Below are 15,921 nucleotides of genomic sequence, written 5' to 3'. Positions count from 1 at the left end.
AGGAAGGACACTATATCATACTAAAAGGACCTACCAACAAGAAGATTTAACAATTTTAAATATCTATGCCCCCAACATGGGAACAGCCAGTTTTATGAACCAATTAATAACAAAATCAAAGAAACATATTGACAATATACAATAGTAGTAGGGGTAGGGGGCTTTAACACCTCCCTCACTGAAATGGACAGATCATCGTAGCGAAAGATCAACAAGGAAATAAAGGCCTTAAATGACACACTGGATAAGATGGACATCATAGATGTATTCAGAACATTCCATCGCAAAGCAACAGAATACACATTCTTCTCTAGTGCGCATGGAACATTCTCCAGAATAGATCACATTCTGGGTCACAAATCAGGTCTCAACTGGTACCAAAAGATTGGGATCATTCCCTGCATATTTTCAGACCACGGTGCTCTGAAGCTAGAACTCAATCACAAGAGGAAAGTTGGAAAGAACTCAAATACATGGAGGCTAAAGACTATCCTACTGACAAATGAATGGGACAATCAGGAAATTAAAGAATTGAAAAAATTCATGGAAACAAATGAAAACAAAACCATAACTGTTCAAAATCTTTGGGACACCACAAAGGTGGTCCTGAGAGGAAAATATATAGAGATACAAGCCTTTCTCAAGAGACAAAAAAGGTCTCAAGTACACAACCTGACCCTACACCTAAAGGGGATGAAGAAAGAAGAGCAAAGAAAGCCTAAACCCAGTAGGAGAAGAGAAATACTAAAGATCAGAGCAGAAATCAATGAAATAGAAACCAAAAGAACAGTAGAACAAATCAATGAAACAATGAGCTAGTTCTTTGTAAGAATTAATAAGATAGACAAACCCCTAGCCAGACTTATCAAAAAGAAAAGAGAAAGGACCCAAATAAATAAAATCATGAATGAAAGAGGAAAGATCACAACCAACACCAAAGAAATACAAACAATTATAAGAACATATTATGAACAACTATATGTCAGCAAATTTGACAATCTGGAAAAAATGGATGCATTCCTAGAGACATATAAACTACCGAAACTGAACCAGGAAGAAATAGAAAGCCTGAACAGACCCATAACCAGTAAGGAGATTGAAGCCGTCATCAAAAATCTCCCAAAAAAGAGCCCAGGGCCAGACGGCTTCCCGGGGGAATTCTACCAAACATTTAAAGAAGAATTAATACCTCTTCTCTTGAAAATGTTCCAAAAAATAGAAATGGAAGGAAAACTCCCAAACTCTTTTTATGAGGCCAGCATTATCTTGATCCCCAAACCAGACAAAGACCCCATCAAAAAGGAGAATTATAGACCAATATCCTTGATGAACAGAGATGCAAAAATTCTCACCAAAATACTAGTCAATAGGATCCAACAGTACATTAAAAGGATTATTCACCACGACAAAGTGGGATTTATTTCTGGGCTGCAAGGCTGATTCAAAATCCACAAATCAATCCATGTGATACACTACATTAATAAAAGAAAAAACAAGAACCATCTGATACTCTCAATAGATGCTGAAAAAGCATTTGACAAAGTACAACATCCTTTCTTTTATTTTTTAATTTTATTTATTTATTTGTCAGAGAGAGAGCGAGCGAGCACAGGCAGACAGAGTGGCAGAGGGAGAAGCAGGCTCCCTGCGGAGCAAGAAGCCTGATGCGGGACTCGATCCCAGGACGCCAGGATCATGACCTGAGCCGAAGGCAGCCACTCAACCAACTGAGCCACCCAGGCGACCCACAACATCCTTTCTTAATCAAAACTCTTCACAGTATAGGGATAGAGGATACATTCTTCAATATCATCAAAGCCATCTATGAAAAACCCACAGTGAATATCATTCTCAATGTGGAAAAACTGAGAGCTTTTCCCCTAAGGTCAGGAACATGGGAGGGCTGTCCACTATCACCATTGCTATTCAACATAGCACTAGAAGTCCTAGCCTCAGCAATCAAGACAACAAAAAGAAATAAAAGGCATCCGAATTGGCAAAGAAGTCAAACTCTCATTCTTTGCAGATGATATGATACTTTATGTAGAAAACCCAAAAGGCTCCACTCCAAAACTGCTAGAACTCATACAGCAATTCAGTAAAGTGTCAGGATATAAAATCAATGCACAGAAATCAGTTGCATTTCTATACACCAACAGCAAGACAGAAGAAAAAGAAATTAAGGAGTCGATCCCATTTACAATTGCACCCAAACCCATAAGATACCTAGGAATAAACCTAACCAAAGAGGTAAAGAATCTGTACTCAGAGAACTATAAAATACTCATGAAAGAAATTGAGGAAGACACAAAGAAGTGGAAAAACATTCTATGCTTATGGATTGGAAGAACAAATCTTGTGAAAATGTTTATGCTACCTAAAGAAATCTACACATTTAATGCAATCCCTGTGAAAATACCATCCACTTTTTTTTCAAAGAAATGGAACAAATAATCCTAAAATTTATATGGAACCAGAAAAGACCCCAAATAGCCAGAGCAATGTTGAAAAAGAAAGCCAAAGTTGGTGGCATCACAATTCCAGATTTCAAGATTTATTACAAAGCTGTCATCATCAAGACAGTATGGTACTGGCACAAAAACAGACACATAGATCAATAGAACAGAACAGAGAGCCCAGAAATAGAACCTCAACTCTATGGTCAACTAATCTCAACAAAGCAGGAAAGAATGTCCAACAGAAAAAAGACAATCTCTTCAACAAATGGTGTTGAGAAAATTGGACAGCCACATGCAGAAGAATGAAACTGCACCGATACCTTACATCACACACAAAAATAGACTCAAAATGGGTGAAAGACCTCAATGTGAGACAGGAATCCATCAAAATTCTTGAGGAGAACACAGGCAACAACCTCTTCGACCTCAACCACAGCAACTTCTTCCCAGAAGCATCGCCAAAGGCAAGGGAAGCAAGGGCAAAAATGAACTATTGGGATTTCATCAAAATCAAAATCTTTTACACAGCAAACAAACAGTCAACAAAACCAAAAGACAACTGACAGAATGGGAGAAGATATTTGCAAATGACATATCAGATAAAGGGCTAGTATCTAAAATCTATAAAGAACTGATCAAACTCAACACCCAAAGAATAAATAATCCAATCAAGAAATGGGAAGAAGACATGAACAGACATTTCTACAAAGAGGACATCCAAATCGCCAATAGACACATGAAAAAGTGCTCAGCATCACTCGGCACCATGCAAATACCAATCAAAACCACAATGAGGTACTACCTCACACCAGTCAAACGGCTAAAATTAACAAGTCAGGAAACAACAGATGTTGGCTAGGTTGTGGAGAAAGGGGAATTCTCCTACACTGTTGGTGGGAATGCAAGCTGGTGCAGCCACTCTGGAAAATAGCATGGAGGTTCCTCAAAAAGTTGAAAATAGAGCCACACTACAACTCAGCAATCGCACTACTGGGTATTTACCCTAAAGATACAAATGTAGTGATCCGAAGGGGCACGTGCACCGGAATGTTTATAGCAGCAATGGCCACAATAACCAAACTATGGAAAAAACCTAGATGTCCATTGGCAGATGAATGGATAAAGAAGAAGTGGTATATATATATATATATATATATATATATATATATATATATATATATATTATATATAAAATGCAGCCATCAAAGGAAATGAAATCTTGCCATTTGCAACTATGTGAATGGAGGTAGAGGGTATTAAGCTGAGCAAAATAAGTCAGTCAGAGAAAGACAAGTATCATGATCTCACTGATATGTGGAGTTTGAGAGGCAGAGTGGAGGGTGTGGGGGGTAAGGAAGGACAAAATGAAACAAGATGGGTTCAGGAGGGAGACAAAACATAAGAGACTCTTAATCTCCAAAACAAACTCAGGGTTGCTGGGGTAGAGAGGGTGGTTGGGTTATGGACACTGGGGAGGGCATGTGCTATGGTGAGTGCTGTGAAGTGTGTAAGCCTGAAGATTCACAGACCTGTACCCCTGGGGCAAATAACACATTATATATTAATACAAATAAGTAACCAAAAAAAAAAAAAGAAGAAGTTGCTGTGACTGAGAGCAGAAAGTATGCTGCTTCTGTTCTCCTCTAGGATTTTGATGGATTCCTGTCTCACATTGAGGTCTTTCATCCATTTGGAATTTATTTTTGTGTATGATGTAAGAAAGTGGTCCAGTTTCATTCTTCTGCATGTTGCTGTCCAGCTTTGACAAGACGGTTTTTTTAAAAGACTGTCTTTTCTTCATTGGATGTCCCTTTCTGTTTTGTCAAATATTAGTTGACCATAGAGTTGAGGGTCCATTTCTGGGCTCTCTATTCTGTTCCATTGATTTATGTGTGTTTTTGTGCCTGTACCATACTGTCTCGATGGCTACTGCTTTGTCATACAGCTTGAAGTTGAATTGTGATGCCTCCAGGTTTGGTTTCCTTTTTTAGGATTGATTTGAGTATTCAAGGTCTTCTCTGGTTCCATACAGATTTTATAATTGTTTGTTTTAGCTCTGTGAAAAATTCCGGTGGTATTTTGATAAGGATTATATTACATGTGTAGATTGCTTTGGGTAGTATAGACATTTTAACAATGCTTGTTTTTCCAATCCATGAGCATGGAATACTTTTCCATTTCTTTGTGTCCTCTCCAATTTCTTTCATAAGTGTTCCATAGTTTTCAGAGTACAGATCTTTTATCTCTCTGGTTAGGTTTATTCCTAGGTATCTAATGGTTTTAGGTACAATTGTAGACAAAATCAATTCCTTGATTTCTTTTTCTGCTGCTTCATTATCAGTGTATAGAAATGCAATAGGTTTCTGTACATTGATGACCCTATGTTTTACAACAACAAAAAAGGAAAATGTATAAAATGGGCAAATATTTTATCTTTTAGTTTCAATAAGCATTAGTTTATGCTTACTATGAAATATGCTTTTCCCTGTATATTGTATTTGGTTTTCCTTAATGATATATTTTTCCCATTTTAAAAGTAATATAGACTTGTTCTAAAAAATTAAAATTAGAAAGTACAAAGAAGAAAATTAAATTTACCTAGAACCCTACTACCCAGGAATCACCATTATCTTTCCTAGTCTTTTTTCTTTGCGTATATATTTATAATCATTAAAAAACAAAGTGGGAAGCATGCTGCATCTACATCATAACATAAGTGTCCTATACTGATAGGAGAAGCAAAACCTTAACAGTAGGAATGAATGCACCTTTCAGTAATAAATTTAAAAAGTCAGAAGCTCTTGTTAGCGATGTAGCCAAACAGGATCTCATTTTCACAGTCGGGAGATGTGTTTAAGCAGTTCAAATGTTGTGGAGAAAACTAGACATACATACTGAAAGTGACAAACACACATCTCCTCCTTTTCTCTCTCATGTGGACTATAACCCAAGAAAGTAAGATAAAAACATAGATTAAGAATGATATTAATAGTAAAAACATGGAGAGTAGGTACATGGATAAAGAAAATGTGGTATATAACATACACTGAATACTGTTCAGCCTCAAAAAAAAAAAAAAAGAAAAGAAAAGAAAAGAAAAGGAAGGAAATTCTTCAGTATGCAACAACATGGGTGAACCTTGGGGACATTATGCTAAATGAAATAAGCCAGCTCCAAAGACGAACACCATGATTCCATTTATATGAGGTATCTAAAATAGTCAAATTCATGGCATGGTGGTTGCCAGGAGCTGGGGGTAGAGCGAAATGAGAAGTTACTAATCACTGGGCAGAAAGTTTCCATTAAGCAAGATAAAAAAAACCCTAGAAATTATGTGTACAACGTTGCACCTATAGCTGACAATAATGTATTGTACAATTAGAAAGTTGAGAATTGCATTGATATGAATGGAACTGGAGGTGATTATGCTGAGTGAAATAAGTCAAGCAGAGAAAGACAATTGTAGGGTTTCACTCATATGTGGAACATAAGGAAAAACATGGAGGACCACAGGGCAAGGGCGGGAAAACAGAATGGGAGGAAATAGAGAGGGAGACAAACCATGAGAGACTCTGGACTCCGGGAGACAAACTGAAGATTACAGAGGGGAGGGCGGTGGGATATGGGGTATCCGGGTGATGGGCATTAAGGAGGGCACATGTGGTGATGAGCCCTGGGTGTCAGACACAACTAATGAATCACTGAGTGCTACATCAAAAACTAATGATGTACTTATATGCTGGCTAATTCAACATAAAAGAAAGAAAGTTAAGGAGGTAGATCGTATGTGGTGTTCTTACCACAATTAAATAAAATTTTTTTAAAAAGATAACTAAAAATGATGTCAACTACCATGCTGGAAGGAAGAGCTTTCACTTTTGTTTCACTAAAGGTATGCCATTAGTATAACTAAAGAGAATTACACTCTTCGAGTTATAAAACAAGTAAGAAACTGAGATGAAAGTACAGCCTAGGAAATATAGTCAATCGCATTGTAGTAACATCGTATGGTGACAACATTTATGGTGGCGAGCACTGAATAATGTATAGAATGATTTAATTAATTTATTTTTAAGTAACCTCGACACCCAGTGTGGGGCTTGAACTCACAACCCTGAGATCAAGAGTTGAATGCTCTGCCGACTGAGCCAGCCAAGTGCCCCACTGTACAGAATTGTTGAATCAATATGTGGTACACCTGAAAAGCAAATGATATTGTTAATTATACTTCAATCAAAAAAAAAAAAAGAAAAGAAGACCTAAAAAAAAGAAAATTATACTGCAGTCAGAAAGACATTTTCAAAACCACACTACATGGAATCCTGTGTAGAACATGTTAAAAATATGAAGCTACAGAGAACTGTATGAGAACAAAGTATGTGAAATGTTATAAATAAAAATAAGCATGAGACTACATATCTATTGGAATTGCTAAAGTAAAACTTGGTGACAACAAATGATGACGGTGAGGATGAGTATCCGTCATCTGGGACAGGTGTAGGCTGGAGGATGTCAGGGATCCAGGAATTCTTCCTGGCGGTCACTTCAGATATCGCAGGCCTTTGTATGCTTCTGAGTCTATGATTTTTTCCAAATGTAAGGAAAATTGATATTTGATGAAACGTGCAGATAGCTGCTTGGCGGCATTTCCCAGGAGCTGGGATTGCAATAAAAAGCGAACATTTCTAGCACATCCCACGTTGGTTGCACTTGTCCTAAAGGAGCCTGTACAATCCCCTCAAAATTAATTAGTTATCCCACTTCTATTTATACTAGAGATAAATTAAAGCATAAAATTCTTCTTCCTCCCCCAAACCCTTGGATCTAAATTGTATTTCTCCCTCTGTTCCTCCTCCCTAGACTCACCCGGCCTGCCATGAGCTCTTGCTAGGAGAATTCCTCCTGCATTTATGGGACGAGTTCAGATGGCATTTGAAGAACCATGTGATTTTGCATCGTCTTCTGTGCCCGTGTTCTTGCTCTGTTTGCCAACGATTTGCTACCTCCCCAGTCAGTGTGTACACTCCCTGAGAACAAGATTAGTGTCAGATACTTTATAAAGATTTTATTTATTTATTTTGAGAGAGAGAGAGTGAGAGAGCACCAGCAGAAGGGAGAGGGGAGGGGCAGAGGGAGGAGGAGAAGCAGGCTCCCTACTGAGCAAAGATTCCTAATGCAGGACCCTGGGATCATGACCTGAGTCAAAGGCAGACGTTTAACCCACTGAGCCACCCAGGCATCCCTAATGTCAGATGCTTTAGCTACACCGCCTCTTCCACCACCTCAATGGGTTAGCATGGTTTGGAACCAAACAAATCTTCAGAAACAACTGAGAACATGCTTGGGGAAGTCACAAACACGATGTCTCTGTCCCTATAAAGCATTTTAAAAATAGCTGCAGGGGTGCCTGAGTGGCTCCGTCGGTTAAGCATCCAACTCTTGATCTCTGCTCAGGTCTTGATCTCAGGATCGTGAGTTCGAGCCCCGTGTTGGGCTCTGCACTGGTGATGGAGCCTACTTAGGAAAAAAAGTAGCTACAAGAGGGCTCCTACATGAGCACTAATTGCAATTTTCTCCTGACACTAAAGCCATAAGCAAATTATGTTGAGTTCTGTATTTAACCAGCTTGAAGTGGCCCCATCTCCCCTGGACCCTTAGTCAGAGATCAGAGAAAACCCAGCCTCAGATGAATGCCTTGTTGGGAAGTGCAAAGCCGGTGTCCAGGTATTGGTATAGGACCAGCAGCAGGCAGGAGTCTAGTCATTTCTGGAACTGGGGCATGATCAAGATAAATGGAAAATACTTTGCCTGATGGATTGTGAGATTGTGATGTGTTGCTACTGGAAGGCTTTCTCTTGTCTCTGCCACACCTGGGATTGCCTCTGTCATTTTATTTACTATGCTGTGTCATAAGAGCTGGGGCTGCTTTTGCTTCCAGGTTGTCTTCAACTGCTTCTGGGCATTTCTGAAATGAAACTGGGTGGTGGGTCAGCACCCACCGCCCTCAATCATTTTAGTGTGGATATCGATTCTCTCTGGACAAAAACTACTAGGAATACACATGTACTGACCGAACTGGGTTTAACTCTTGCTGCAGTGAGAGGGAATGTACACTATGGAGAGCTTTGAGGCATCTCAAGAAAGAGGTATCTATACGACTTCTTATACTAGGATCCAAGCTTTGGTTGGGTGATTCAGGTGAAGGTCAAAGGAAGCTATGCTTCGCTCTAGATCGGGCGCTGTCTGTAAGCAGGACAATCCCGTGATTGTTATTACTATTATTATTATTTCTGTGCATTTTATCTGGGGTGGGAGAGGTCAGACAAGAAGGAAACAGAAGCTGCCATTGGTAAAGAAGGAGTGATCACTCATATTATCCGAGAGAGAGAGAGTGTTGGTCATTTCTGTGGTTTGAACAATGCTCTTATTTTGTCTGGGTTCAGATAGTATGGAGTCGTCTTGTTTTTGTCTTCATCCATCACAGTCGTGGAGTTGCCCTATCTGATATTGATGTCCTGGGAAATTACTTATGTTCAGCCAAACACCAAGCCCTAGTTTGGTGTTGCTCCTAGAGATGGGCTAGCCCCTGGAGACACCAAGGCTTAACTGATGATGTCAGGCTAGCTCTTGGATGCTAAGACATGCTCTTCTTTTACTTAGTTAAGTGTTTCAGTAGAAAGCCACGTGCAAGGGGTTCCCATATGCATGTTTCAAATAGGTTTCTCCTCCTTTTTCACCCCACAGGCATTTCTGTCCCTAAGTCCATATTCTATTGCCTCCACTGCGTCTACATCTACCACCACTGTCTCCATCTACCCAGCCCCTGGCATCTTCCTAGGGCCTACCCCAAGTCCCACATCTTCCGTGACGCTATCTCTGACCATTCCATCCTGAAAGACTTTCTCACCACTCTCTTCTTGAGGTCTTTATTGTTTGCTTTATTTCATTGGTACTTTTAGAGTTATACCAAGGCTATCTGGCTCATTAGCATGTCTTGGGCCTAACACCAGGTACGTTCTCTATGTGTGGTGCTAAGTGGTGGCATGTACTGTTAATTGCATTATACTGCAAGAGTCTTCCCTCTCCGACTGATCTCGAAGCTACTCGAGGGCAGGAATTATGTGCTGAGAGCTCCTTTATACCCCAGACTCTGTTCTGAGGTTTTTGCATTTAATGCAACAGGCCCATCAAGTAAGAACGAAGATGAGCTCCATTTTCAGATGAAAAGGAAACATGTTTTCCTAGCCCTTTCTGTCACCCTTTCTGCCCTTCCCCCATCCAGGACAGTCGGAGGCTGGTTCATGATGGATGGCAAAAGGCAGGGAAGCAGTAGGCATGCATTTTCCTCCCCAAATACTATTCAGGAATAACTCATGTTATGTGTCACACGTTCTTAAAAAATGGCATTAATAAACTGTGCTTGCTTAGCCAGCATAGCTGTTTGGGTCAAGGTAACAATATTATGAGAGTCTATGAAGACACTATGTGCCAAGTTAGATCAATGTGATTTGCACATAGTATCTCCTTAGACTCTCATGATGCTACCCTTATCCTCATTTTCTGGGTAAGGAAACCAAAGCACAGAGTGGTTCCCAGGAAACGAGGAAGACAGGTTAAAGAAGTAAGAAAGAGGTGGGGCATCTGGGTGGCTCAGTCAGTCAAGTGCTTGCCTTCAGCTCAGGTCGTGGTCCCCAGGGTCCTGGGATCGAGCCCCATGTCAGTCTCCCTGCTCAGGGAGCCTGCTTCTCCCTCTCCCTCTGCTGCTCCCCGTGCTTGTGTTCTCTCACTCTCGATTTCTCTGTCAAATAAATAAAATAGAATAGAAATTCCATAAAAAAGAGGGCGAAAAAGTGAGTCTAGAGATCTGATACAATCCTATTAAAATCCTAATCACATTTTTCATAGAAATACAACAAACAATCCTAAAATTCACATGAAACTACAAAAGAACCAAAGTAATCCTGAGAAAGAACAAAGCTCTGGGCATCGCACGTTTGCATCTCAAACTATATTATGAAGTGACAGCAAAACAAGACGGTAGTGGCCTAAACCATATACACAGTGCAATGGAACAGAATCCAGAGCCCAGAAATAAATCCACCCGTATATAGTCATATCATATTTGTGACAAAGGAGCCAAGAAGACTCAGAGAAGGATAGTTTATTCAATAAAAGTTAAGAAAACTAGATATTCACACACAAAAGAAGGAAATTAAATCCTGTCCTTGACATTGGTCTTGGCACCAAAAGAACAAACAACAAAGGCAAATGTCAGCAAGTGGGACTACCTCAAACCTTTTAGTGCTATCATGCTTTTGCACAGCAGAAGTATCCATTTGAAAAATGCAAAGGCAACCCCACGAAATGGGAGAAAATATTTGAAAGCCAGGTATCTGATAAGGGGTTAATATTCAAAATACATAGGGAATTCATACAGCACAATAGCGAAAACAGATCAAAACAAACAAACAAAAAAAACCCCTAATAGTCTAATTTAAAAATGGGCAGAGGACCTAACCAGACATTTTTCCAGGGGAGGCATCCAGATGGGCAACAGGTACATGAAAAGATGCTTAACACCACTCACTCATCATCAGGGACATGCAAATCACAACCGCAAGGAGACACCACCTCACACCTTGAGAACGGCTGTCACCAAGAGATCAGAGATGACAAGTCCTGGGGCCGTGGTGGAGGAAAGGGAAGCCTCGTGCCCTGCTGGTGGGAATGCAAGCTGGCGCAGCCATTCTGGAAAACAGTATGGAGTCTCCTCAGAAAGTTAAAAATAGAACTACCCTGTGATTCCAGCCATCCTACTTCTGGGTGTATATTTGGAGTAAGTAAAATCACTGTCTCAAAGAGATAATGTCATTGCATGGTCATGGCAGCATGAGTCACAATAACCAAGATATGAAAATCACCTAAGTGTCCGTCGATGGATGAATGCATAAAGAAAATGTGGAATATACAATGGAATATTATTTAGCCATTAAAAAAAACCCAAGGAAATGCTGTCATTTGTGATAACATGAATGGGCCTTGAGGGTATTATGCTAAGTGAAGTAAGTCAGACAGAGATGGACCAATGCTGGAGGCGCTCTCCTATATGTGGACTCTAAAAAGGCCAAACTCGGGCGCCTGGGTGGCTCAGTGGGTTATGCCTCTGACCTTCGGCTCAGGTCATGATTTCAGCGTCCTGGGTTCGAGCCCCGGATTGGGCTCTCTGCTCATCAGGAAGCCTGCTTCCCCCTCTCTCTTTGCCTGCCTACATGTGATTCTCTCTTTCTCTGCCATATAAATAAATAAAAACTTTTTTTTTTTTTTTAATTAAAAGGTCAAACTCATAGGAACAGAGTTGAATGGTGGTCAGCAGGGGCAGGGGCTGAGGCTGTGATGGGGGAAATGGGGAGATATTGATCAAAGAGCTCTAACTTTCTAAGACGAATAAGTCCTGCGGTTGCAATGTACTGTCTTATATACTTGAAAGGTGCTGAGAGTAGATCTTGAACCTTCTCAGTGGGAAAAGTGGTCATGATGTGACGTGTTGAAAGTGTTAACTAATCCCGTTAGTTAACCTAAGCGAACGTAATCATTTCCGAATACATACCAGCATCCAACCATCCCATTATAGACCCTGAATTTGCCGGGTGCTCTCTTTCAATTGTATCTCAATGAAGTTGAGGGGCAAGAGGTCAAGAGGAGGCCCAGAGGTGAGAAAATGGTGGCTGAGTTTTGTGGGGGTGGGTGAGGAGAGGTAAGGGAAGCTCTGGGTCCGTGACCTTTTACTGTGACCTGGAAGAAAAGGGAGACCCCAAGGCTATAGCTTTCCTGAAGGCACTGGCTGGCTAGCCAAGCCCCCCCTCCCCGCCCCCGGAATGGGATCTGAGTTCAGAGTCGCCTAACAAACACGCAAACAGAAAACAACAGCAGCAACCACCCCCCCCCCCCAAACCACAAAACCGGATTTGTCTTCCCTGTGACAAAGCCCAGTCGCTATCCCAAAACACAGTCATACCGCTCCACCCAGTGGCAATCTCTCGACAGGGCAGGCAGCCGGAGCCGGAGCCTCGTTCTCTCCTCGGACTTTTCCTTTCACATGCCGCCCCTCGGTGGGTGATTCTGTATCTGGTGCTGGAGATACGGTATTCCGCGCAACAAACGCCATCCCTGTTCTCACGGAGCTTACAGTGGGAAGGACAGAGAGCAAGTCTGTACTTTCAGGTGCTGACGGGCCCTACGAAGGAAAGAGGTCTACGGCTGCGTAGAGTGCCTGAAGTCAGAGCAGGCCTCCTGGAGGAGGTGACATTGGAGCTGAGACTTGAAAGAAGGAGCAGTCAGCTATGGGAAGAGTTGACCCAGGCCCTCTGCTGGCCGCTACAGTGCCTTTTTTCTCAAAGGAAAAGGAACTGCCCTCTGAACACACATAACATAAATAAATAAATATTATATATATTTTATATAAATATATATCATATATTATATCTAATATATCAATAACATATTAATTATATATTAATATATCATATAATATATTATTAATGTATCAATATTTGATTAATGTATGATTTAATGTATTGTTAATATAAATATAATATCTTAATATAGCATACATTTATTATATACTAATATATTAATTAAATTTTATATATTAATTATATATTAAATGGATGATATATAAGAAAATGTATTTATATATTCTATAATATATAATATAATTTATGAATATATTTTATATATTATATATATTTTTTATATATATAACTTTTAAAAATCACACTGGTTGTCATGCAGAGGATCTACTGAAAGGAACAAGACCCCTCACTAACAATCCTAATTCTACCCGCACCCTGAATTCCCCTTTGCCATGTAACCAAATAGAGTCCCGGGGTCTCAGGGATGAGGGCACCGCAGCCGGTGGTTATGACGAAAGTCAGCAGATGGAGTCTAAGGCACGTAAGGAGGCAAAGGCAGAAAATGGCAGGCGATGAAGAGGGAAAACTGGTAGGGAAAATGGGTTGCAGAAGTATCTGACGGCACTGACAAACTGTAGTGCTGGAGGAGAAACTGTTTCACGGCCGTTTCTGGTGATTGGGGAAGAAAAGGCCAGGGTAGGGTCCTACGGTGGAGAAGAGGAGGCAATGTAAGGTTGTCGAAAAGGCTAGAGGAGGTCAAGGAGGTGAAAGCTCAGGGTGAGGAATGGGCAGTCCGTGTGGCTGTTAAGATCACCCGGAAGGCTGAGTGAGCCTCAGTTCGGGGAGGACAGCCGAGCTTAGGACGGCCCACGAGCTAGGGGAGCCTGGGAGGGAAGAGGGGTCTTTGGCCATGCCCCCTCACCCAGGACCAGCAAGGATGGAGAGCTGACGATCCGCCCCACTCCCAGGCCCTGGGCTCCAGTCCCGGGCCTGTGTGGTGACCCTCTTGGGACGGCACAAGCAAGGTCCCCCGTCTCCCCCGGCTTCCATCAGCAGCAAGGGCCACTGGGCTCCAGGCCTTTTACCTGAGGGCTGCAGGTTCCTGCGGCGGGTGGGGGGGGGCAGCATCCTCACATGTCTGCACCCCTGGGAAAGGCTCAGGAAGTTGCCTGAAGCCCTAGGCCCTGTCCCAAGGACCCCCGGGGGCCACATACTTGTCATGAAGAGAGCCTCAGTGTCAGAGCTGGGAGGACACTCTCCTTCAGTTTTGCTTCAGGTCCTTTCCCAAAGGCTCAGCTTTTTCCTTCCTCTGCTGTTCGCCGCTGCTAATTAGGTCTCCTTCCCAAAGACTTGGCGGCCAGCTCCAGCCACCAGGGGAATCCGCTCGCTGCAGCAGTGAGAGGACAATCTCTTGCAGGGTCCTCCTCACCTCCTGTCATTTCATGGCCGTCGTTTGTCATTGATGGCAGCTCACTCTGTGGCATCCCTAGGGCCCTGGCCCTCCTCCCTGAGCAAAGAGGAGGCTGCAGGTGCCCACGTTCTCTACCAGAGACTTCATGAGCGACAGCCTGCATCACCCCGTGTTTCAACCCCGCTGATCAAGGAAGGGGGCGACTGGAGAGGATATGACTGAGTAGATACAGAATCTTGGCGAATCTGTCACAACGCTGACACTGCGTGCAGCTGGGAAAGCTCGACTTCCAGAGGTCTTGGCCCTCTCCCACGCTACCCCAGAGGGGCACAGGAGTGATGATGGGGGAGACTCTAGGATGGGGACCACGGACAGTTCTTCCATCTTTGGGTTGCACGGGTCAAACAAGGACAGGTATGTGACAGTTCCAATGGGACACGGCACTGGAACATCGGAAGGTACCCTATAAATTTGGTAGATGTGTAGATGTGTGATTTCATGAATATAGCTGATGAGTTTAGGTAGGAGGTGACGTGGATGGGAGGCAGCATGCTGGGCGGGAGGGGAAGGGAATGGTGGCACAAAGAGGGATATGTGCTTATAAAGGAAGCAGAAGACCTTATTAGTAATAATTAATTATTAGTAGTAATAATTACTAATTATTAATTATTAATTAAGAACATTAATTATTAATATTAATTAATAATTAATTATTATTATTAGTAATTATGGCCTCAATCTGCTTTCCAGGCCTATCTGCAACTCTGCCCATGCTGGAGCCATTTAATTCCCTGGACTTGTACACATATTTTCAGACACACACACACCCCACACACACACACACACGCATACCTCTTGTACTATTCATGCTGTTCCCTGCACCTGCAGTGACCTCCCTCCTACTTCCCTTGCCATCCTTGATTGCTAGGTAAACTGATGATCCTTCAGAATCCGGGTGAAATGCCTCCTCCTGGGCACCTTCTCAGGCACCCGTCCACTCCCTTCACCCCCGCCCCTAATCATTCTCTCTCCCGTACTCCCATAGTGCTCTGTGTTCATCCCTGTTTTAACACTTGCCACCTGTGTCATCGGTGTCCAAGTGTCTGTTCTGCCCCTCTAGACCAGGAACTAAGGCAAGCCACGAAGCTTAGGCGTCTGTGAATGGGGACTCACTAGTGAATGAGCATACAGTAGGTGCTCAATACATGCCTGGTGAATGACTGAATGACTGGAGTCTGCAGTTTATGTCCTGAAGCTTCCTGAGCCATCAGATATTATTAATATGGCTAAGTTGTTCTTTATTTGAGGAGTCAATGCTGAGTTGTTGGTGGTTGAGGGTTTTTGTTTTTGTTTTGATTTGTTTTTTTTTTTTTTTTTTACACTGTGTTTCTGGGGTTTTGTGACGGACAGAGTGCACTGGACAGGATTGTTTTTAACAATTCCATAAACTATTGTGAGACTTCTCATTTCTGATCATAAGAGGCAGAGAAATTTTCTGATGAACTGGATGCAGTGAAGTACGGTGCTCACTCATGAATAAAGTGCTTACCCGATAGCTAAACTTATTGACAATAAACTGACAAAAAGAAAAGGCAGAAATCACTATATAAAGGCCAGCCCACACCTTGTGCTTTTCTAC

Source organism: Mustela nivalis, assembly GCF_964662115.1.
Source record: "Mustela nivalis genome assembly, chromosome: X".
Classification (NCBI taxonomy): Eukaryota; Metazoa; Chordata; class Mammalia; order Carnivora; family Mustelidae; genus Mustela; species Mustela nivalis.
The sequence above is the reverse complement of the archived record's forward strand: the minus strand, read 5'-3'. Positions refer to the sequence as shown.